At 32.6% G+C, this 23846-nt stretch overlaps 1 long non-coding RNA gene across 7 annotated transcripts in view; it reads right to left on the bottom strand.

Moving 5' to 3' along the window:
• The window catches only part of LOC141577567 (uncharacterized), an 839800-nt gene that overhangs the window by 34529 nt on the left and 781425 nt on the right, over positions 1 to 23846 (bottom strand). The window contains exon 11 of one of the 7 annotated variants that reach the window (XR_012506828.1): positions 3952 to 4008. The exons of the other annotated variants lie outside the window; for them this stretch is intronic. This is a non-coding gene — a long non-coding RNA (uncharacterized LOC141577567). The remainder of the gene's footprint in view (positions 1 to 3951; positions 4009 to 23846) is intronic. 7 annotated transcript variants of the gene reach the window in all.

The following is a 23846-nucleotide window of genomic DNA, read 5'->3' as shown; positions in this document are numbered from 1 at the left end:
ACTAGGAGAAATATTTTTGCTCTGATGAAATTTTTTTCTTCATCTCATTTACCATTACCTGTTGGCATGAGTCTGACGCATCTGCTGGTCTGTCCTGATGTGATCACTTTATTGATATACTGGTTGCAACTCTATGAAAATTGGCCAAATCCCAAATGTCATGTTTTTTCTTTCTTTATCAACTTTACTTTTTGTCATTGTTGTTACTGTTCTTTTTTTTTCTATCAAAGTTCACCTAAGTACTGTAGCCTCAAACAGCAGTTTTTCACACACAATCAAGGAATTTATGTTCTTTTAAAACATTAAACATTGCATTTATTTTGATACTTCTGTAAGGAACTATCTTATAAAATTCCTATGCTTCATAGCATGATCTTTAGGTGATGTGCAGTTCAGAAAAATTGTCTTCCAGCCTCCATTTGAATATAAACTATGTGTAAGCAGCTGTATTTGTTAGCTTCTTTGGTTTTCTGGTGTACATAAGGACATCAAAGTGTGACGGGCATGTATGTAGTGGGCACAGAATAAATATTTTTGAATAAATGAATTTAGACTTTATTCTATGTCTGTAAACTGAGTTTTTCTGCCCCACTGCCTAATAATAATAATACAATAATATAATAATAATAATGTTTTGGCTTATTTACTCAACCATTTGGATGTTAAAGTCCACCATCCTCACAACGTCTGGGTTGCTCACGCTATATAATGTGGATGATCTCTTTCTCAGTCCTTCACACTTGCTGTCTGTTGTTTAAATCATCAAAACTGTATATAATTTTGTAAAGTATATATATATATATATATATATATATAAGTAGAGCTATCATCTCTAAATTGAGTTTTAACCCAATTGGTTAAGTAAAACTTCAAATGAAATAATTAAGATCGATGTTTTTGTGAATGAGATGCAGTAGTATTTGACTAAAGAGACAGACCAGTGGCGTGGTATGAATGCGAACATCTTCAGATGTGGAGGAGATGATGGAAAAGAATGATTACTGACAGGGTGGCTGCACACAGGGCCCCAGTAATGCCATCTATGACTTAGTCCTTACACATCTGGTCTCAAATATTAGTAATTGTATGTTCCTATTTGAAAAGATTTTAAACACCAATTATGAAATATATTCTAACTCCGTTCTCTAATCCATTCCTCAGTAATATGACAAATGTGAAAGAACATTTTAGCATGGTGATTTTATTAACACATCCCTTCAAAAAAGAGTGAGATGGATCCCCAGCTTAGTCTGATAAATTAACTTTTCCTTAGTGAATATTGTCATATTAAATGTAACATATTAGTCTACATTATGTATCATAGATGTGTTAAAAAAATGAAAACTGTATATTAATAAGAGTATTATGACAATCATTACTTAAGTAATGTATGTTTCACTATTTAAAAATGGCATATCTGACTTGGTCATAAGGATGGAGAAATTTCATTTATTTGTGGGGCAACAAAGAAGAAATGCAATAAAATGACAACCTAGACAGAACTGACCAGATGCTGAAAGCAGATGGAAAACTTAGAGTCAAGTATTAAAAGAGCAGGTTTATAATGCTGCAGCTGGGGATTCAAATATCTCAGTATCTAATCAGGCAACAACATCTGGCCTACTGCTATTCAGAGGTTTTCCAACAGTAGGAACCACAATACAATTTAATAATCAAAACTGAATTTATAAAGCTAGCCAGAATGAGCAGAAACTCAGAAGACCTTCCCACAGTATCTCTCAACTTTTCAAAACAAGGACAACAAAATGTTATAACTTGCCTTTTGATAATTAAACTCCACATACTGCAAAATGAAGTTGGATAAAAGTTTAATCAAACTCAGTGAGTGCCATTAAAAAGGCAATAAACAAATGATTGCATAAATAACAAAAATCTTCCACGTTCCCTTCAGTTGTTGAAGGACAAAATAAACAAAGTGGCACTTGAGTAACTGGCAAAATACACAGCAGTAAAAAAATTCATATTTAATTGTAAAATGTTATGGGGGCCTCAGTTTCTCCTAACTCCATTTTCATTTGTTATCTCTTTTTTTTTTTTATTAATTTGAGTAAGAAATACAAAGAAATAGGGAGTCAATGACTCAGTAATTTATAACATGAGAGAGATCAACATGCAAAAGCATTTTCATTCTGGATCAAAATTAATTATTTTATTTAGTAGTGTTTTATCCTTAATTAAGAGGGAATAATATCCTATAAATTATACTACGTCTCTCCATAAATCTTGCTATAGTCCTCAGTGGATTCAAAGCTTAAATGTAAGAATTAATCATTATGTCAAACCTCTTTCTCTGTCTGGTTCCAGCTTAATTTCTCTGTCTTAATCCAGCTTAATCTAAACTCATCAACCAACAGGTCCTCCCATGAATGGTAAATGTGGTGTGCATTAAATTAGTCATGATTGTACAAGAAAAACATCATCTTCCACTTCTTCATACTATTCATAATGCCTAAGCCTTGTGTTTGTGTGTATTTATATACACACACACAAAAGATACATTACTACATCTGAGATACCCATTATCCGATCACATAGAAAATTAACTTCTAAAAAAATAATACTAGTGAAAGTTTGCAGTCATCTTACTTTTCAAAATATCTTTCAAAATGTAACACTAAACGCTCAGTTTTTCAGAAAGGTTTTTTAGAAGGGTGGTGGGGCTGAATTTCTTGCATACAGTTGAATGAAATGTAGCCAAGAATATAGTAAATTGCTCAGTTTGAAAAAGTGATAATCATCACCTTTCCTCCATCAAAAACTCTCCTCTCTGATTTAGTGATTGACTCATTTGATAGTCAGCTCTCTATCCCTATCAGATGAAGAAAAAGAAACACATCACTGACTTCCAAACATGATACTGGGATAAAAGTTCTTGCAATGTCTCTGACACTAGCAGTGATTTTCAAGTTTGTTTTTTTGTTTTTTCCCACAAATATTTAGTCCCTAGGTCTACATTAATCTAAGTAATGTTGGAGTACTTCCAGAGTACTGCTAGAGAGTTGTCACTTTGTCACAATCCAAGTATGTGTTATTTGGACTTCTGTGTCTTAGAAAATAACAAAAGAAAAATAAGGTTTACAGGTACGGATGGTGGAAATTAAAAGTGACAATGACAAGTTGTAAGGTGTACATAGAAAAACTATAAATAAAAAACATCAGAAAGACTGTAATATTGATGGTAAACTTCTCTGAGTGTTGAAATGGTTTTGGTCCAAGAGACTTCAAACTGGAGTCCCTAAGACATTATTGTACTTCAGAGAGATGTCTACTTTATAAAAGCCATGCTTAATTTTGACCAAATGATACAAAATTGAATAATCAACACATGATCCATTAGATATCTTATTTTCCTGGAAAACTGGAAAAATTAAAATTTCACCATATACCAATGGGAATAATATTGCTGTATTCTTCCTAAATGACTACTGGTGTGACACTATTAAGATTTTAGGAGCAGCTAGAGGACTGTTTGAACAGCAACCTTTTTTCCTAATGGTGATCTCTCTACCTATCCACCCCTACTTCCCCAGACAGTGATGCCCAACAAGGTCTTCCCAGCTACAGTTAAAGAAGTTCAGTGTGGAAAAGTAAATCAGGAGGGGCCAAATGTGTCTCCACAGAATGCATCAAAACATTTCCTTATTACATATAACAGATATAGAGATAAATTACAGGGTTCTCTGTGGCCAAATTGTCCACAGTGAGAAGACAAATGGCCCCCAATGAGAGAGAATGAGAAGCAGAAATTGGAAAAAGCGGAGATAACTGTTCACAGCTGAAGGGTTCCTGATGTCCAGGAGAACGTATGTCCTGACCTGACACTGTGTTCAATTCCTTTTTGGATTTCACAAACCAATTCAATCTCCTCATAAGCTAAATGTGTTAGAGTGAAATTTCACAAGCAAGGTAATTGATTACTATTACTGATACCTGTTCTCTGCCAAGAAGGAGAAATAGAAAACAGATTCACTTTCCCATTTGGAATGCCTAGGAAAAGAAAAAAAAAGTATCAAATAAAAATGACAAGACATCGGATATCAGTTTGATCCCAAAGATACAGAGCAAAAATGAGCTTGTAACTATGAACTGTCTAGAGAGAGTTTCCAGGTCAACATAAAAGGAAAGGGAATCAAAGCGAAGCCATGCAGACCCGGTGAAGCGAAGACACAGATCAGAGGCTGAGAACCTCAGGCACTTAGAGTTTACAGGGCAGAATTCTGGAGAAAACTCTGGAAACCTAGAGAAGTTTCTCCTTGTTTATTCAGCTGAGTACTGACCGATACATGAATATTATAAGGAAGCCATAAGAGGCCTGGGAAATGACCCCTGAAAGGGATTAACAAAATCATCAGAGTTCACAGAGGAAAGAGGTTAGCGCTTGGTCCCACAATCCAGGAAGGAAAACCTCATCTGTAAGGGTAGTCAGCAGTGGGGAAAAATAACATCTAGTCTAAACACAATGATAATCCCACATAACAACAGTTTAAAAGTCAACACCCCAAAGAGCAAACTGTTTTCAAGTAACTTAACCTCATCACAGAATAAACCTCAAGCACATTAAACACAATATGGAAACATCCAGCACTTATTAAGGAAATTTTCAGAAAGGCCGGTATTTGAAACAAATAAAATATGACATAAATGGCAACTCAAAGAAGCACGCAAAGACAAATTAACTGAAAAGGATACAAAAGGGAAAAGAGAGAAGGCACAAATTACAAGTAACAAAAATTAAAGAGGAGCCATCACTCCTGATCCTGTGAACGCAGAAAGGATAATAAAGGAATATGATGAGCTCCGTGCCCACAGGTTTAATAGCACAGATAAATGGACCAATTTCTTTAAAGACACAGCTACCAAAACTCACACAGGCAGAATAAACTGCAGAGGCTCATGCTGACTAAATAAGTGGAATTAATAATAAATATGCTTTTAAAATAGCAAAGTATCAGGCGCAGATGTGCTCACTGGTGAGCAAACATTTAAAGAAGAAATTGTTCTAATTCTGTACAATCTCTTCTAGAACACAGAGGCAGAGGGAATACTTCCTAACTCACTTCAGGAGCCAGTATTACCCTAATACCAAAACTGGACAGAGATATCACAAAAAAGGAAAAGTGCAGATGAGTATCATTCATCAAAATAGATGTAAAAATCCTTAACAAAGTAAGAGCAAATAGAATCCAATGATGTATAATCAGTATAAATAACAAGCAGGTGGGATTTATTCTAGGTGTGCAAGATTGGTCTAACATTCAGAAATTACTCTCTGTTATCCATCATCAACAGCCCAAAGAAGAAAAATCACATGACCATATCCATAAATGCAAAAAATAGCACTTGAGAAAGCCCAACACCAAACATAATAAAAACTCTTAGCAAATCGGGAATAGAGGAAAGTCCCTCAGCTTCAGAAAGGACAGCTATAAAACACATGACAGCTGGCAGTTGCATTTAATGTGAGAAACTAGATGGTTCCCCAATAAGATCAGGAAAAAGGCAAGGATACGTGCTTTCACACATAATGTTTGACATTGTTCTAAACGTTTTAGATAATGCATCAGACATTAAAATAAAATAACAGACAGACTAGGAAAGAAGAAATAAAATGGCCTTTGTTCACAGATGACACTACTGTCTATGTAGAAAATTCTAAAGAATCACCACCAACAAAAAACATTCCTGGCAACTAATAAGCAATTAGAGCAAGGTTGCAGGATATGAGTTTAATACACAAAAGTTAATTGCTTTTTTATATACCAGCAATAAAAAATCATCATTTAAAGTTAAAGGCAAAATATCATTTACATTATTACCAAAATATGAAATACTTTGGCATAAAACTAACAAAATATGTATGAGATCAATATGAGGAAAATCATAAAACTCTGATGTAAGAAATCAAAGAAGGTCTAAACGAAAGGAGAGATGCTCTAAGTTCTATGCACAGAAAGACACATTATTGCCAAGATTTCAGTTTTCCCCAACCTGATACATAGATGTAACACAAAGCAATCAAAACCCCAGGAAGTCACCTTGTGGATGTCAATAAACTGAATCTGAAGTTTATAAAATACAACGGATCCCACGCAGCCAACACTAGAGCGAAGGAGGAAAACAGTCAGAGGACTGACTCTGACTTTAAGACTTATGATAAAGCTGTAGGAATCAAGGCAGCTTGGTATTGGCGAGAAGGTAGATAATACAGATCAGTGGGACAGAACACAGAATACAGGAATGGATCCAGAGATGGGTATTTTCTGCTGATTAGCCACAAATGTGTAAAGGCAATTCAGGGGAGAAAGTAGAGAACGGCTTGTCGACAAATGGTTCTGGAAGAATTGGACATCTATGCAACCCCACAATATATGGGGGAAAAAACTAAAAATGACATTTAGCATTATAAGCTAAATGTAAAACTTAAATCATAAAGTTTCTATAAGAAAACATAGAATGAAATATTTACGATCTTGAATTAAGCAAATATTCCTTAGGTAAGGCACCAGAACAATATTAATGGTATTTAATTAATATTAAAAAAAAGTATATTGGACTTCTCAAAATTAGGAATCTGTGCTCATTGTAAAGACACTCAAAGAAAAGTAAAAAGACAAACCTCAGGGTGGCCGAATATTTGCAAATTATGTAACTGATAACACACTAGTATCCAGAATAAAAACTCTCAAAACTCAATTAAAAGAGAATATGAAAATGAATATATGTATGTACATGCATGACTGGGACATTGCTGTACACATTTGACATATTATAACTGATGGTACTTCAATTAAAAAAAAAAACCCTCAATTAAAAGAAAGCCAACAGCTCAGTAGTAGTGGTCAAACTATCTAAACAGATACTGCACCAAAGAAGATATGCAAATGTTAAAGAAGCTCATAAAATTATGCCCAAAACAATTAGTCACAGAGAAATACAATGATTTCATTTATGCATTCATCAAATCCATGCAATGGCTCACCTATTATGCTCCAGGAATTACGTGACATACAGATGACCAGATGTGAGAGAGGTTAAGGTGATGCCCTCAGGTCTACAGTGCAGTGGGAGCACTGACGCAAATCCAGAGTGTGATGAGTGGTAGAAAAGCAATGTGCAAAAAGCTCATAGTGATGCACGTAGACAAATGAACCGATAAACAAAAAATATTCACGGAGGTCCTAATTTAATCTTGGAGGGTGGGGAAGACATGTCAAGGAAGTGTGTTCGTGCTAAGAACTGAAAGATAGTAAAGCAGGTGAGTCGTGTGATGTGGGATGGATGGGTCTAATATTACGGCAGTCACTTCTCAGAAGAAAGTGCAATATGTTCAAGTAGCCTACATTATTTTCTTTGTGTTTTCTCACTCTATTATTTTTAAAGGCTGTCTGTATAAAGGCTTTTTGATTTGGGAAGATCATAGCATGCAATATATTATTTTGAATAAGCTAACCAGAAAATCTTTGCTGGACTTTTAACAGTGAATTTTACTTTATTCAAATACTAAAAATAGCTAAAAAGTCTCGACATTTCTTGTTCCTTTGCTACCTGGAATTAATTATTGGTACTTAACCATCTAAACTTAATCTTAAAATCTATTCCCTCACATCTATCTGTTTATGTATCTATTCTTATTTTAAAAAATCCTAATTTCTTAATTGATTTAACTTTATATATCTTCTTTAGTCTTTTATAATATGATGTTTATGGTAATTTCCACAAATGACAATGCACTCAGTTTACAGCACATGCAGGTAATTCCAGGCCAGTCTGAGAATTATCTCAAAGATTATTCCTAGATCTTTCCTCCACACTTCCATTTCCTTTTGTTTCTCATTCATTTGCTAGGTTTTTCTTCAGATTATAGTGTGTTTAAGTAAAATAAATACATTTCAACTTTAACAATGCCACGTTACTCGTTAGAGGAAGTTTGAACAATGTAGACAAGTTTGTAGAAAGTTAATCATATTTATCTACATTTAATGAAAAACGCTGTTGTATTTTAGTGTTTTCCATGCAATATTCAAATGTGAGTTGTATTAGTTTTGGAATTTACTCTGCCCTGTTTTAATCATTTTCTATTTTATGTTTTATCATTCATTTTTTTTAAAATTAAATTGAAATAATGTAATAGAGGAGACAAATCTGACTCTATGTTGGATCTGTTCCTTTAGTTTTAACCACTGCGCCCTGTTTTCTAGGCTTAGTCTTGCCAGCTCTGCACCTTTTGTAAAACAATGTCGCCTTGAGCCTGAAACATACAGGAGAGCCTGTCCTCGGGGCTCTGACCTTTAAGGATGCTAGCAATTCTGCACTTATGTAGAGATGGCTAGTTGCAAAATAGAGAACAACCTTTGTTTTGTTGGAAGCTTATAGGGACACCATGACCTGGCCCACCAGGAGGGCTGCAAGAACAAAGAATGCCTGCAGCAAGGAGTTTGCAAAAACCAACCAGACCCCCTCCCTTGTTTTCTGTATTCTGACTAGAGCAGGATGATTCTCTAAGACATTGGTCTACCATCCTCCTGGTCGGCGGCTTTCTGAATAAAGTCACTATTCCTTGTCCCAACACCTTGTCTCCCGGTTTACTGGCCTGTCGTGTGGCGAGCAGAACGAGTTTTGACTCGGAAACAGTAAAATCTAAAAGAACTAATATTTTTGATCACTTAATATGATCCTTATAAATAGCCAAAATTTATGTTTAATTTTTGAATAACTATGAAATAGGTATTATTGGCTTCATATTAGAAAAGATGAAACAGAACATAGTACCTTTTGTTGCAGTTTGGAAACCATGATTGTGATCCTAACAACTCTAAATTACAATTCTACATTCTACATTTTTTATATTATTTTATAATTTTAGTGTTTTAAAATTTTTTGAATGTGAATATTTAAAAACTGTAAATGTAAATAATATAAAAAATATAAATATATTTGAGGATAAAAATAGTAGTTCTGTCTAATGCAACGGAATCTGAGAATGAAAACTATAAACAAACTGGTAAAATCTCATCTATTCTTACACATTTTTTCATATATAGCAAGTCATAATTTATAAGTGTATATATACATATATATGTTGGCAGCCAAATAATACTTTGTAAATAAATATGCACTGAATAAAGTAAATAAAGTTCAAGTTTAAAACAAAATAGCACTACAAAATAGGCTTACACATACAAAATAAATATCCCTTTGACCAAAATTTTCCACATGTTTTTTTTGGTCATTATCTCATAAGCAAATCATGAGTTTGACAATTTTCATTATTTGAGTCTCCATATTGAATTGGTTAATTCTGCCAAGAATTGTTGCCATTTGTCATTCTTTAGTTTTTCAGTTAAATTTGGATAAATGATGGAGAGTATAAAAATAATTTAATAAAGAACACAACATGCACTCACATTTTGATATTATATTGAATTCTGCTATGGTATATGCTACTTTAAATATTGTATCACCATTTTAAATTTTTCATCAGTGATTTTTCACTTATTTTAATATTTTAAAAGGAGTGATTACAATTTTATATATTAGCATATAACAATATTTTATATATTCTGTGAAGTTTATATATTTTCATAAATTCTAAATAATTGAGTTAGACCTAAAAATGCAAATAATGTCAACAAAAATGGTTGGTCCTTCCAAACTTTTGTTTGTATTAAAATAGCTAGTAACTGATGGCAAATAATAAACTGTGATCTCATTGGTAGAAAATTTATTAAAGTTTTGAGAACAGTTATCTCTTAGCCATAAATAAGTCTAATTAGAGTATGTATATTTTAATTGAATCTTGATGAGATTTTAGACAAGGGTGTCTTGTTTTGCATTGTTCTCGGTGCTTGAAATATAATTTTCAATCAGTTTTAGCCTACCTTTAAAAATAATAGCATAGTCCTTATACTATATACTACAGTTTATATATGGATCTGTGTGTGTATATATGTGTACGTATATACATTTACACATATATTAAAGTTTTATTGTAGTTTAAAATTGCATATATAATTCTTGCAATGTTTACTCCATAATTTGGCTAAAATTTGCTTCTTAATGTTGTTGTGATAGAGTCATGCCTTAACTCTATCAATAAATTTTTTTTAAAATCAAAGTATAGTCAGTTTACAATGTTGTGTCAATTTCTGGTGTACAGCATAATAGTTCAGTCACACATATACATACACATATTTGTTTTCCTATTCTTTTTCATTATAGGTTACTACAAGATATTGAATACATTTCCCTGTGCTATATAGTATAAACTTGTTGTTTACCTATTTTATATATAGTAGTTAGTATCTGCAAATCTCATACTCCCAGTTTACCCCTTCCAAACTCCTTCCCCTCACCCCCCACCAGTAATTGTAAGTTTAGAAAAAAGCTCGATACGTTCATATCAGATGGACTCCAATACATTGTATAGGATTTACCAACTTAGTTCTGCAACAGAAAGAAAAATATATAAATAGTGGAAGGTAGGACAGGGAAATTCCTCTAATATGAATCTTAGAATAGTCACATATCAATGTTAACATAGTTCATAATTTTTAAATGATTCCTGTTCGAGGTCTTACATTTTAGAAACGTGATTTAACTGAAGAAAGACACCAGAGGAATTTTGTTTTACTACACACTTTGTTTGGAGCTAAGTGGCAATGGGTGAATGATGGTACATCTTCTAGCGTCATTTCAGTTTTGCTTATTGCATGCTATTTTCAAACGGTTCCCTAGTCAGGGAATACTTCTGGAGTCACTGCTTATTTGAGATCATTAGAAAAGATTTATTGATTTTCATTTCTACACCAACCATGTAGATGTAAGCTAGTCTGCATGTAAAATAATTCATCCCTGTTGAAGTTAAGCCCAGGAGGTGAATGTACTACAGTAGCTATAAAATACATCATTAGATCTTTCATTTATACTTGTATATAATTATGTCAAATGTCTTATTACTGGCTAATGGCTTTCTCTTTTCCCTAAAGTGGCTTATGTTATAGCTTTCATGAGAATGTGTATACCGTGTGTCATAAATTCTGATTTATAATAAAGTTCTAAATCTTTCTAATCAGAAATACATGGTAATAAATAAAAGGACATTCAAATGACTTCAACATTATTTCCTGTGTTTCTATTCTTCTAAATCTGTTGTTACTTCTCAACTCTCCTGGCTGGGTGTCTATTTCAAACTCTACCACGTGGACATAGATGGACATCCCTTTCAAATTAAAGTTCTGGAACATCAAGTTGGGGGTATTTTGTAGGTACCATGGACAAAGCTGACCATTGTCGAATTTTCCATGATAGTTAATTCTAACAACTTTCACATACGGTGTGAAAATTAATGTTACAATTATTGCCTTCTTATGTAACTTTTAGAATAATATTTAATAATTTATAAAAATATTGTGGGTTTATGAATCCAATTTTGTCAAAATCTTTTCATGACTTCCAGGTAAATTGACATTTTTCCTATATTATGTCTTTAATACATGAATGTTATATCTCTCCTTTTGTTTCAATCTTCCTTGATTTCTTTTTTTATGATTTGACATCATAATATGCAATGTTTCAGGTAACAGTATTTATTACTACTGCTGTTAGGTAAGTAAGGGTCTTAGTGTGAACCGGATGCTTTAGGAGGGTTCTGTGGCTTTTGAAATGCTCATGTAACATAATGGAATGGGATTCAGAAGAAAATGCAAACACTATCTCGGTCTTTGTAACATTGAGAATGGACCCAGAGATGGCAATTCATTCAACTGGTCTCCAGATTTACTAAGATGAGTTCTAGAATCCCAACATCCTAACTCCCATGGGATTTTCTTCCTACTGGGTCACCAAAGGGACCAACCAAGCAGAGAGTTGCTCTGCCATCTCGTGGCTGTCAGTGCCTCCACTCTGCCTGTCAGGGTGCAGCGTGAAATATACTGATACACAGCAGCCCACTGCTACCCCCTGACAGTGTTGAGTAGTAGACTATAAAACTTAGTCAAAAATTCCATCTGGAGGAACATCTAAACTATTACATGTGCAAGTCTTCACTTTGTGATTTTATCTAACATATGCAGTGAGTTAAAAAAAATCAGATAGCAAATAAACTTCATCCCTTCATGTACATGTACATGTACTAGAGGTTATAGCAGTGATATTTTGGCTTTGGGCCACATGTTCATTCCTTGAATTCTTTGCTCTGTGTTTTGTAGTTTTCAGCATTCAAGATTTGCACATTCTTTGTTAGATTTATACCTAGTAATTTCATTTTTTGAGTGACTGTAAATGGTAATATATTTTAGAATTCAGTGTCCATGTGTCCCTCATTATTATATAAAAATAAAATGATTTTACATGTTAATCTTGTACCCTAAAAACTTTGTCAACTCATTATTTTTAAGAATATTTAAAAAATCTTTTGATTTCTTGAGATTTTGTATACACATAATTATATCATCTGCAAATAGTGACAATTTTATTATTTTAAATTTGTATGCCATTTATTTCCTTTTCTTGAGTTTTTGCACTGGCTAGAACTCCCAGCAGGTTGGTGAGTAAGAGAACAGTCATCCTTGGCCTGTTCCCAGTTACAGGAGGCAACATTCAGTCTTTCCCTGTTAAGTATAACACTAGCTGGAGGCCTTTTCTTTATTTTTCTTGGGAACTGCACTGACTAGAATTTCCAGTACAATGTTAAATAGAAAAGGTGAGAACTGACATTCTTGCCCTGTTCCTGATCTTAGGGGGAAAGTATCCAGTATTTTATCATCAAGTATAATGTTAGCTCTGGGTTATTCATAGGTTCTCTCTATTAAATTGAGGAATTTTCCATCTAGTTTTTGAAAGCTTTTATCATAAATGATTGCTGGATTTTGTCAAATGCTCTTTCTGCATCTACTGTACGATCATGTAATTTTTGTTTATTCTATTGACATGACACAGTACATTAATTGATTTCTGGATATTCAACCAACCTCACATCTTTGGAATAAATCTTACTTGTATCTAATTTTTTTAGCATGCTGCCAGATTTAGTTTTTAAATATTTTGTTGAGGATATTTGCACCATATTCATAAAATATATTTGTCTGTAGTTTTTTATTCCCCCTCTTGGGATGTCTTTAATAGCTTTGGTATCAGAGTAAAATTCACTTTATACAACAATTTGGAAAACATTCTCTCTTATGTTTTGAAAAAGTTTGTGAAATTGGAATTCATGTTTATTTATAAGTTTCATAGAATTTAGCAAGTCTGGGCCTAGGCTTTGCTTTGTGGGTAATATTTAAATTATTGTTTTACTATTACTAATAGTAAATAAATATATGAATAAATACAATTTTATTACTATTTTAATCTCTTCACATGTTACAGATCCATTCCCTTTGTCTATTTCTTTAAGCGTTTTTGGTAGTTTGTATCTTTCAAGGAATAGGTCCATTTTACCTGAGAAATTTACTGGCATACAATTTTTCATATATTCTTGTATAATCCTTGTTATTTCTGTAAGGACCATAATAATGTTTCCTCTTTTATGTCTGACCTACTTTTAGAGACTTCTTTCATTTTTCTTGGGAAATCTACATAAAATTGTATCAAGCTTACTGATTTTTTTCAAAGAAACAATTTTCAGTTTCACTTATTTTTTATATTGTTCTGTTATTTTTTTTTATTTTTATTATTTAGTACTGATGTATACTATTTCATCTCACCTTCTTGCTTTAGGTTGAGTTTGCTTTTCATTTTTCCAGTCTCTTAAGGTGGAAGGTTAAGTTTTTATTAGAAATCTATTTTCCTTTTTAATATAGGCATTCACAGCATAAATTTTACTCTATGTGCTGCATTAGCTTTACCTCATATGCTTTATGTTGTGCTTTGATTTTCAAAGTTTCAAAATTTATTTCAAATTATTTTATGATTTCCCCCTTTATATCATCTTTGATTCATTTGTTAATTAGGAGCATATTCAATTTCCACATATTTGTCAGTTCCCACTTTTTCCCTTGTTATTGCTTTCCAACTTCACACCGCTGCGGTCAGAGAATATACTGCATATTATTTCCATCATTTAAATTTTCTTGAAGTTTGTTTTGTGGCTTCTTATGTCCTCTGGAGAATGTTCTAGGCTCACTTTAGTAGACTATATATACCCTGTCATTACTGGATGGTATGTGCTATAAATGTCTGCTGGTTATAGCTGGTTTATAGTATTGTGCAAGTCTCCTATCTTCATGTTGAATCCTCTGTTTAGCATATATACATTGTTGAATGTGGGTTATTAACATCTCATATAATTATTGTTGAATTTTGTATTTCTCCATTCATTTCTTTCATGTATGTTGGTATTATTGTTAGGAGCATATATGTATATAATTGTTATAGCTTTCTAATGTTTTACCATTTTATCTTTATAAAATAAGTCTCTTTATCTTTTTTTTGTCTTAAAGCTTTTTGTCTGATATCAGTATAGCCACTCCAGCTTTATTGTGATTGCTGCTTGCATAAAAAAAGTTTTCATCCTATTAATTTTAAACTATTTGTATCTTTGAATATAAAGCATGACTCCTCTAGACAGTATATTCTTGGATCTTGTTTTCCTCCATTTTAAACATTTCAGCCTTTTGTTGGACTGTTTAATCCATTCACATATAATGATACAATTAACATAGTTGAATTTATATATGCCATTTAAAATTTTGTTTTTTATGTGTCTAGTATATTTTTTACCCTCTCCTCTCTCTAGCTCTCTTCAGTAAACTAACCAACTTAACAATGTAACATGTATTTAACGTGTACAGTTTAGCAGTTCACTGAACCTACAAATGTCCTAATTGCTATCCATTACCACAGTCTTCACAGTTTTTGAGAGCACCCTCAGACATTAGTTTCTTCATGCTCTTTTGTTAATGAACTCAATTCCTTTGCAAAGAGATTAGGAGCTACATAGTATTTTATTGCTTGCTTCTCTCTCAGTGCAAATTTGCAGGCCAAGGTTCTGGGGGTGGGCACAATGGGATGCTTCTCTTGGAGTAACACCCTTGATCTAGGAACTGAACACTTGATGGAGAGAAGCAGAAGCCATAATTCATGCTGGACAGATTGCTTTGCTTAGTGTAGGAACACTAGTTTACAAGTCAGAGCAAAAGTGGAGTCTCAGTGATTTCATGTCAAAGACAGAGCCTCTGTTCAACAAAGGGTCCTACATAGAAGTAGCCCCTGACTCTCAATTTTACTCACTCAGAATAGAGCCTATGCAGCAGGTAGCTGGGTTGAGGATGATAAATTCTGAACCAGAAATTTCTTTCTGGGAAGATAACCCTCTGACAGGGACCTAGGGAGAGAGGGAGAGACCTGTGTTCTTAGCTATCCCAGTCTGGAGTGGAATTTCTGCTTTGAGAAGCTTAGTACAAACACTATAATCTCTTGCTTTTCTTACTGAATTTTTTTACGTATTTTCTTGAGTAAATATTCATTCACTTGATGTAAGCTATTTGGAGCATTTTCAGAGGTTATAAATAGTTGTTATGTATATACATATAACATTTACATATTTATATATATATAAACTTGTTATTTATATAATTGTTACATATAATTTGTATATGTAAATATAAATTCTATAAATATAAACATTGTTATTTATAATTATCTACTACATATTATATAAGCAATTAAAATACTATTATATATAAATACATATTATCATAAACATATAAATATATAAAGTATTCATTTTGTATATGTACACATTTTTATATTGATTGAATATTTATTTTTCTTACATAATTATTTATATGTATAAAACATATATATGTAAGTAATTTTCACCAGTCACATTAGGGCATGGTCTGGAGAGCCCTTCATTCTCTCATGCTGGGAGCGAATCTCTGTCCACGTTTTTGTGCATTTTGCTTTGTTTTTAACTTAGTGGGAGGAATAGGGGAAAGTATATCTATTTCCCAGAATCAAAGTTCTCAGATTTGTTTTTATATTTATGGAGTAAAACATACCAATCTGTCTGTTTAGAGCTTCTGGTGTTCTTAGAAACTGCTTAGTCATCTCAATATTAATAAGTATTTATTCCAATTTAATTTATGTACTTCAGTACTTTAATACAAATAATTGATTTTTTTGAAAATATTTTTATATCAGTATTGATCCAACCTAGTTGGTTTTCTTCTGAATTTCTCTCAAGAAACTTTATTAAATAATCCATATTTCCTTCTCTAAATTGAAATGCTAGATCAATTACATGTTAAAATTCAGTATGTTTGTCCAATTAGGCATTCTATTCTCTTTCATTAACTGTCCTCTTTCACCATGCATGTATACCAATATATATTTTTTCTTAATTATATTATACATATAACAGGCTGCTCTCCTCTCTCATCTATGATTATTTTTCTCTAAATACTCCTCTTTTTTCAGAACCATTCTGGACTTTATAATAAGGTTATCCACCAAATGGAACCACAATAAGTGTAAATTTACTTCTTAGGGTAGTGAAATATTTTAATACTGAATCTGCCCACATAAAATTTAGGTATGACAGTCCATATTTCCATGATTCACAAGTAGGAGAATTGAAAGATTTCATAATATGGATATTTAACAAATTTCTACTGTAAATACAACCTTTCTATTTTTATATAAGAAATTTATCAAATTTACAATTATACTGACAATTTTTCACATCACTTCTCATAATGTTTTGATAGTTCACATGACTGCTATAATCATTCTATCACTGACAAATATTGATTTATTTTTATTAATTTCAAATTTTGTATCATTCATTTCCCTGATATAACTGTGTTGGTTACAGCACCCAGACCAACTTTACACAATATCAGTGATAATTGTTTTGACTGCTGCTCAAGGGAAGTGCGAGACATTGGCATGTGTATCAAGCACCATTAGTTTCAAGTAATCAAATGATAAGCATATAAGATGTAGCAGCAAGATAAATATTGCATAAATCACCACATATATTTTTATTTAAAAAACATTTTTATCGAAAGAAATATTTAATTGTATTAAATCTATGTTTGGCATCTGTTGAAATGATTTTTTTTAATTTAACTTTTGACCAAATAATAAACTGAAAAATAGATACAGATTCTAAACACTTAACAATTATTGAATCACAGGTGTAAATTCTACTTGGCCATGGTATACTATTATTTTCATGCTGCTACAATGCTTTTGCTAATATATCCTATGGGAAACATATTTGAAAAACAAAAGTAACCAACCAAAAAAATAGACATTATCTCCAGATTTATGAACGAAAAATATTTTGTTTATAATATTGTCCACCATGTGTTGAAAGCTCTGTGTCAAGATGTAAGTACACAAGTTAATAAGTTTTAATCTTACAATTACTTGTTTAAGATATTATATCATCATTTTTGTTAATTTAAAAAACACCTGGTAGTAAACGTGACATTTTCATTAAAGTTTTCTGGCCAGTGACAATGGCATTCACATTTGCTATGTATCCAATATATCATACCAGGCCCTTTTCTAAGCAGTTTTTGTGTTTTTTATCATTTAATCCTTACAACAAATCTGTGAGGGAAGCATTTTACAAGTAGTTTATTAGGAATCAGTTTGATTCAGTTTATAAAATTTCAAAATTATAAGGCTATAGTACTGAGATTTTATCCTGTGTCCATGTGACTCTAACATTCATGCTTTAAACCATTAATCTCACTGCTCTTTGTTCCCTTTTTATAAAAAATAAAATATTTTTCTCTAGTATAAATGAAATACGGTCCTTAGTGATGAATAATATATTGTTAATTTTGTGCTTTCCTCCGCATTGATGATATGAAAATTTTGCTATTAACCATGCTGTTGTTGTTGTTGTTGTTGTTGTTGTTATTATTATTATTATTATTATTATTATTATTATTATTATTATTATTATTATAACATTCAATAGATTATGGAAAGCCTAATGAAGATTAATAAGTAGAACTAATTTGTTACTGATGCACCATTATCCCAACTGTCAAGGCTGCAAGTTTGACTTCTCTTGCAAAAGCAAATGCTTTCAGAATATGGAATGATAAGTATCAAAAGATTATTGTCACTATTCAAAGCTTAAACTGCAGCCCGTAAAGTATTACCTGGGTTTTTATGATCGCTCCTTTGTTATCCTTCCTGTCTTCTTCATAGCCTTTCATTAGATCAGCACCAGAGGTGATCCACACTGATTAAAATCTATGACACTTCATTTTCATAATAGAGACTCATTTCAATTCTACAACCAAAAGACTTGGAATGAAAAGAAAAAAATCTCAATAAAAAGCCTGTCATCAAAGAAGAATGCTTTACACATCTGAGCTGACAGTCAAACCACAAACAAAAAAATTTCTAAGAGGCTCATATTCTGACCACAGATTTATATGTTTTGAAATTCAATTATCTATTATGTAGAAATACTCTTTTCAGCTTTCTTCATGTCCTGAAGACCTTGGCTTCTACACTCTTTCATTTACAAATGAGATGAAATTATCTCTCATTGCCTCTTAAACGACTGGGACAAACATGAGAATGATTAATAATTTGTGCAAATTGGTTTTACTCAGCTACAGATCCTAAAGTCTTGAAGCCAGACTCAGATTCAGGTCTGCCTCTTTGCTGGCCAATGAAAACCAAGTTTCTGTGAGTATTATAAAAGCATCCTCCTTAATTAAATTATGGATGATCTTGAACTGTCTAGATTTTATAACCAGTGCACGGAGTCATCCTTTGTGACTGCAAGCAAGGGAGCGATAGCCTGGCTCTCTCTGACCTCTCACATCCCACCGTCTGCAGCAATCCATGTACACAGACAGGCTTAACAGTTTTCTTGCCTGAGAAGGCAAACTTGGTGATGTTACCTTTGAGATGCTGAATAGTATCATGGTTACTCATCAGTTCACGTGCCAGATTGCCTGGGGTAACAATGTTGATGTTACTGTGTGACTTTCGAAATTAATGTATATTCTCAAAGGATTAGTTCCCCATTGGAAAAATTAAAGTAGTTTTAACATCTAGTTATAGGATTTTTTCTGCAGAGTAAATAAGTTACTATAAAGTGCCTAGAAATATGCCTGGCTCATAGAAGGTGCATAATACAGGAGTGGTGGTTTAAAAATATGTACTCAAATTATTTGATAATCCCTTGACCATTGGGTGGAACCTAATTCCCCAACCCTTGAGTGTGGCCAGACTCAGTGACCAGCTTCTAGTGAGTAAGGCTGTAGGAATAACAATTTCTATTTTCTTAGGCTAGGTCATGAGGCACTATAATTTTCATCTCATTCTTTTTTGGGTCACTTTCTATGGGAGAAGCCAGCTGCTGTGTTAAGAGGACAATCAGGCAACCCTGTAGCAGGACCAAACGGCTATGATGTAAAGCCTCCTGTCAGCATCCAATAAGGAACTGAAGCATCCTCCGAATATTCTGATTGGAGAAAGCCATACATACTCCCAGCTAACATGTTTTTGAATATCTGCTTGATAGAAAATGTGAGACAATGAAAGTTTATTGTTTTAAGAAACTAAGTTTAGGGCATAATTGGTTATGTAGCAATAGAGAATTATATTCAATGTCTCAGCTATTGTTGGTATTATTTTCCTGCTAACATTTCTCAACTAGGAGCAGAGAACTATTTTTCAGCACGTGGTTCATGCTGATCTGCACAAAGAAAACCCAGATGGTTTAATTGGTGAATTCTATCAAACTTTAAAATAATTTAAAAATTCTTCACGAACTATTCAAAAAAAAAAAGTGGAAATACTTCCTAACTCTGTGTGAGGCCATTATTACTCTGATACCAAAACAAGATATCACAAGAGTAAAACAAAACAAAACAAAACAAAACTGCATACCAATATTCCTTATGAAAAGGCTAGAAATTAAAAAACAAAAAGAAACTAGAAAACTAAACCCAGTAAAATATAAAAAGGATTATACAACCTTACCAAGTAGGATTTATCTCAGGTATAAAAGATTGGTTTAACATTTCAAAATCATCAATGTAACATAACAAATTATATTAGAATTATAATAGAATATTCTGTTATAATCACATAAAGCACATAAAAACACATGATTGTCTCAAGGGATGAAAGAGAACTCTAGAGTAAAGTAACATATTTTCAAGATAAACATGCTGAAAAAATTAGGAACTTCCTCAAACTGATCATGAGCACCTACTAAAGCAAACAAAACAGCCCACAGCTAATATGATGCTTAATGGTGAAATGCTTTTCCCATAAGACCAGGGAGACTAGGATGAAGGTTTTTTTGCCATCTCTATTCAATATTGTATTTTTGAGATGTGTCAGATAATGTTTTGCCTAAATTTTCTTCTAGGAGGTTTACTGTATCTTGTCTTATGTTTAAGTCTTTTACATCTTAAAAATATCCTCCTAGAAGAGTCTACTCAAGCAATAGAAATAAAAGCAAGAATAAACAAATGGGACCTAATGAAACTTACAAGCTTCTGCACAGCAAAGGAAACCAGAAGTAAAACAAGAAGACAACTTACGGAATGGGAAAAAATTTTTGCAGATGAAATTGACAAAGGCTTGATCTCAAGAATATATAAGCAGCTCATACGACTTAATAAACAACCAAACAACCCAATCCAAAAATGGGCAAAAGGTCTACACAAGCAATTCTCCAAGGAAGACATACAAATGATCAATAAGCACATGAAAAAAATGCTCCATATCACTAATTATCAGAGTAATGCAAATCAAAACTACAGTGAGGTATCACCTCACACCAGTCAGATTGGCCATCATACAAAAATCCACAAATGACAAATGCTGGAGAGGCTGTGGAGAAAGGGGAACCCTCCTACACTGCTGGTGGGAATGCAGTTTGGTGCAGCCACTGTGGAAAACAGTATGGAGATTCCTCAAAAGACTAGGAATAGACTTACCCTTTGACCCAGGAATCCCACTCCTGGGCTTGTATCCAGAAGGAACCCTACTTCAGAATGACACCTGCACCCCAGTGTTCATAGCAGCACTATTTACAACAGCCAAGACATGGAAACAGCCTAAATGTCCATCAACAGATGATTGGATAAATAAGAAGTTGTATATTTATACAATGGAATACTACTCGGCCATAAAAACCGACAACATAACGCCATTTGCAGCAACATGGATGCACCTGGAAAATGTCATTCTAAATGAAGTAAGCCAGAAAGAGAAAGAAATATACCATATGACATCACTCATATGTGGAATCTAAAGAAAAACAAAAAACAAAAACAACAACAACAACAAAAATAAATACAAAACAGAAATAGACTCATAGACATAGAATACAAACTTGTGGTTACCAAGGGGGCGGAGGGTGGGAAGGGTTAGACGGGATTTCAAAATTGTAGAGTAGATAAGCAAGATTATACTGTATAGCACAGGGAAATATACACAAGATCTTATGGTAGCTCACAGAGAAAAAAATGTCTCAATGAATATATATATATATTCATTCATGACTGAAAAATTATGCCCTACACTGGAATTTGACAGAACATTGTAAAATGATTATAAATCAATAAAAAATTTTAAAAAATATTGTATTGAAGGTTGTAAGGAAGGAATTAGACAAAAACAATAAATAAAAAGCATCCAGATAAGATTATAACTATCTCTTTCCATTAAGGATATCATCATGTATAGAGGTGACAAAAATAAAGGGGTCCACTAAAAACAGCCTACTAACTCTAATAAACACATTCTACAAGGCTACAACATACAAGATCATTATTCAGAAATCAACGGTATTTATAATGGTATTTATAAACATTACATGTTTATAACATGAAAATCAAGGTAGAACAATGCAATTTAAAACAGCATCTAAAATAAAATAATCATAAATAAATTTAACAAAAAGGTCAAATTTTTACTCTGAAAGCCACAGGACACTGTAGCAAGATATCAATGGACACCCAAATGAATTGTCAAACTTTCCACATTTATGGATGAGAGGATTTCATTTGTTAAGGTGGCAATCCTCTCAAAGTTGATCTACAGAACCCATGTGATCTCGATCAAAAACCCAATTTATTTTGCAGTAACTGACAAGCTGATCCTGAAACTGATCTAGAAATGTAGGTGAGCCAGAATAGCCAATAAATAAAAAATAAATAAATAAGAAAAAATTTGGATGACTCACATATTACTATTTCAAAATTTACTTAGATATAAAACTTAGTTACAATTTATAGTGATCAAGACCATGGGAACTCAGCAGAGAGACAGACATGTACAATTTAGAGTCCTAGCTGAACCACCATATGTTTATCAACTTATTTTCCATAAAGAGGGCAAGACAATTCCATGATGGAATGAGTAGTCTTTTTAAAAACAGTACTTGAGGGGATTGGAAAAATGTGGTCAAAAGGTACAAACTTTCAGTTATAAAATAAGTACTAGAGATATAATGTACAACATGATTAATGTAATTAACACTGTTGTCTGTTATATATGAAAACTGTTCAGAGGGTACATCCTAAGCATTCTCATCCCAGGGAATTTTTTTTCTTTCATTTTGTAACTATATGAAATAATGGATGTTCACTAAACTTACTGTGGTCATCACTGCATGATGTACGTAAGCCAAATCATTATGCTGTATACCTTAAACTTGTACAGTGCTGTATGTCAATTACATCTCAATAAAACTCAGAGAAAAAATGGTGTTTGATAATTGGATATATGCATAAACAAGAATCAATTGGTCCCTGACCTCATAGCATACACAAAATTAAAATTACTCACTAAAATGTATTAAAGGCCTTAACGTAAGTGTTAAAACTGTAAAACTCTTAGAGGAAAACATGAGTTAATATTTGTGATCTTTCACTGGGAAATGTCTTATATAGGACACCAAAAGCTCAAATGATAAAAGAAAATAAATAGATAAAATTTTACTTCATAAACATTGAGAATTTTTACACCTGAAAAGATATTAAGAAAGTGCAAATTCAACACAGGAGTAAGGTAAAATATTTACAAATATTATATCTGGGAAGAAATCCGTGTCTAGGATTTTAAAGAATATTTAGAACTCAACAGTACAAAAAATAACCTAATTTTTTAACTCTCAGACATAGTTCTTAAGACTGTAAAATGGTACAACCACTTTGGAAAATAGTTTGGCACTTCCTCTAAATGTTAAATGTAGAGTTTCTATATAACTCAGCAATAACACTCCTGGGTATCTACCCAAGAGAAATGAAAGAAAAAACACCTACACAAAACTTGTACACAAATGTTCATAGAATGCTATTCATAACAGATAAAACTGGAAACAACAGAAATGCCCACCAACTGATGGATGTATAAACAATATGTGCATGTTCCTATAAAGAAATATTATTTGGCAACAAAAAGGAATGACATACTGATACAAACCACAGCATGGCTAAACCTTGAAGACTTAATGCCACATGAAAGTCGGTCACAAATGGCTACATATTATATTATTCGATTTGAATTAAATATCCAGAATGGGTAAATACATAGAAACAGAAAGTAGATGAGTCATTATCTGGGGCTGGAGGAAAGGACAATTCGGGGTGACTGCTCATGGGCATGAGGTTTCTTTTTGGAGTGATGATGTGGTTCTGTAATTAAATAGCAGTGATAATTTTATAAATTTGTAAATATACTAAAAACTACTGAAAATGTTCCAATTTTATGGCAAGTGAATTACATCTTAATAAAGCTGTTACTTTAAGAAAAAAATGAAGGAACCCATTGTGTTATGCCCTCAAAGCTGTATACATGTATATATATATGTCTCACAGTTC

This window comes from Camelus bactrianus, chromosome 4 (assembly GCF_048773025.1).
Source record: "Camelus bactrianus isolate YW-2024 breed Bactrian camel chromosome 4, ASM4877302v1, whole genome shotgun sequence".
NCBI classification, from domain to species: Eukaryota; Metazoa; Chordata; class Mammalia; order Artiodactyla; family Camelidae; genus Camelus; species Camelus bactrianus.
This window is presented reverse-complemented; position numbering and strand designations above follow the sequence as displayed.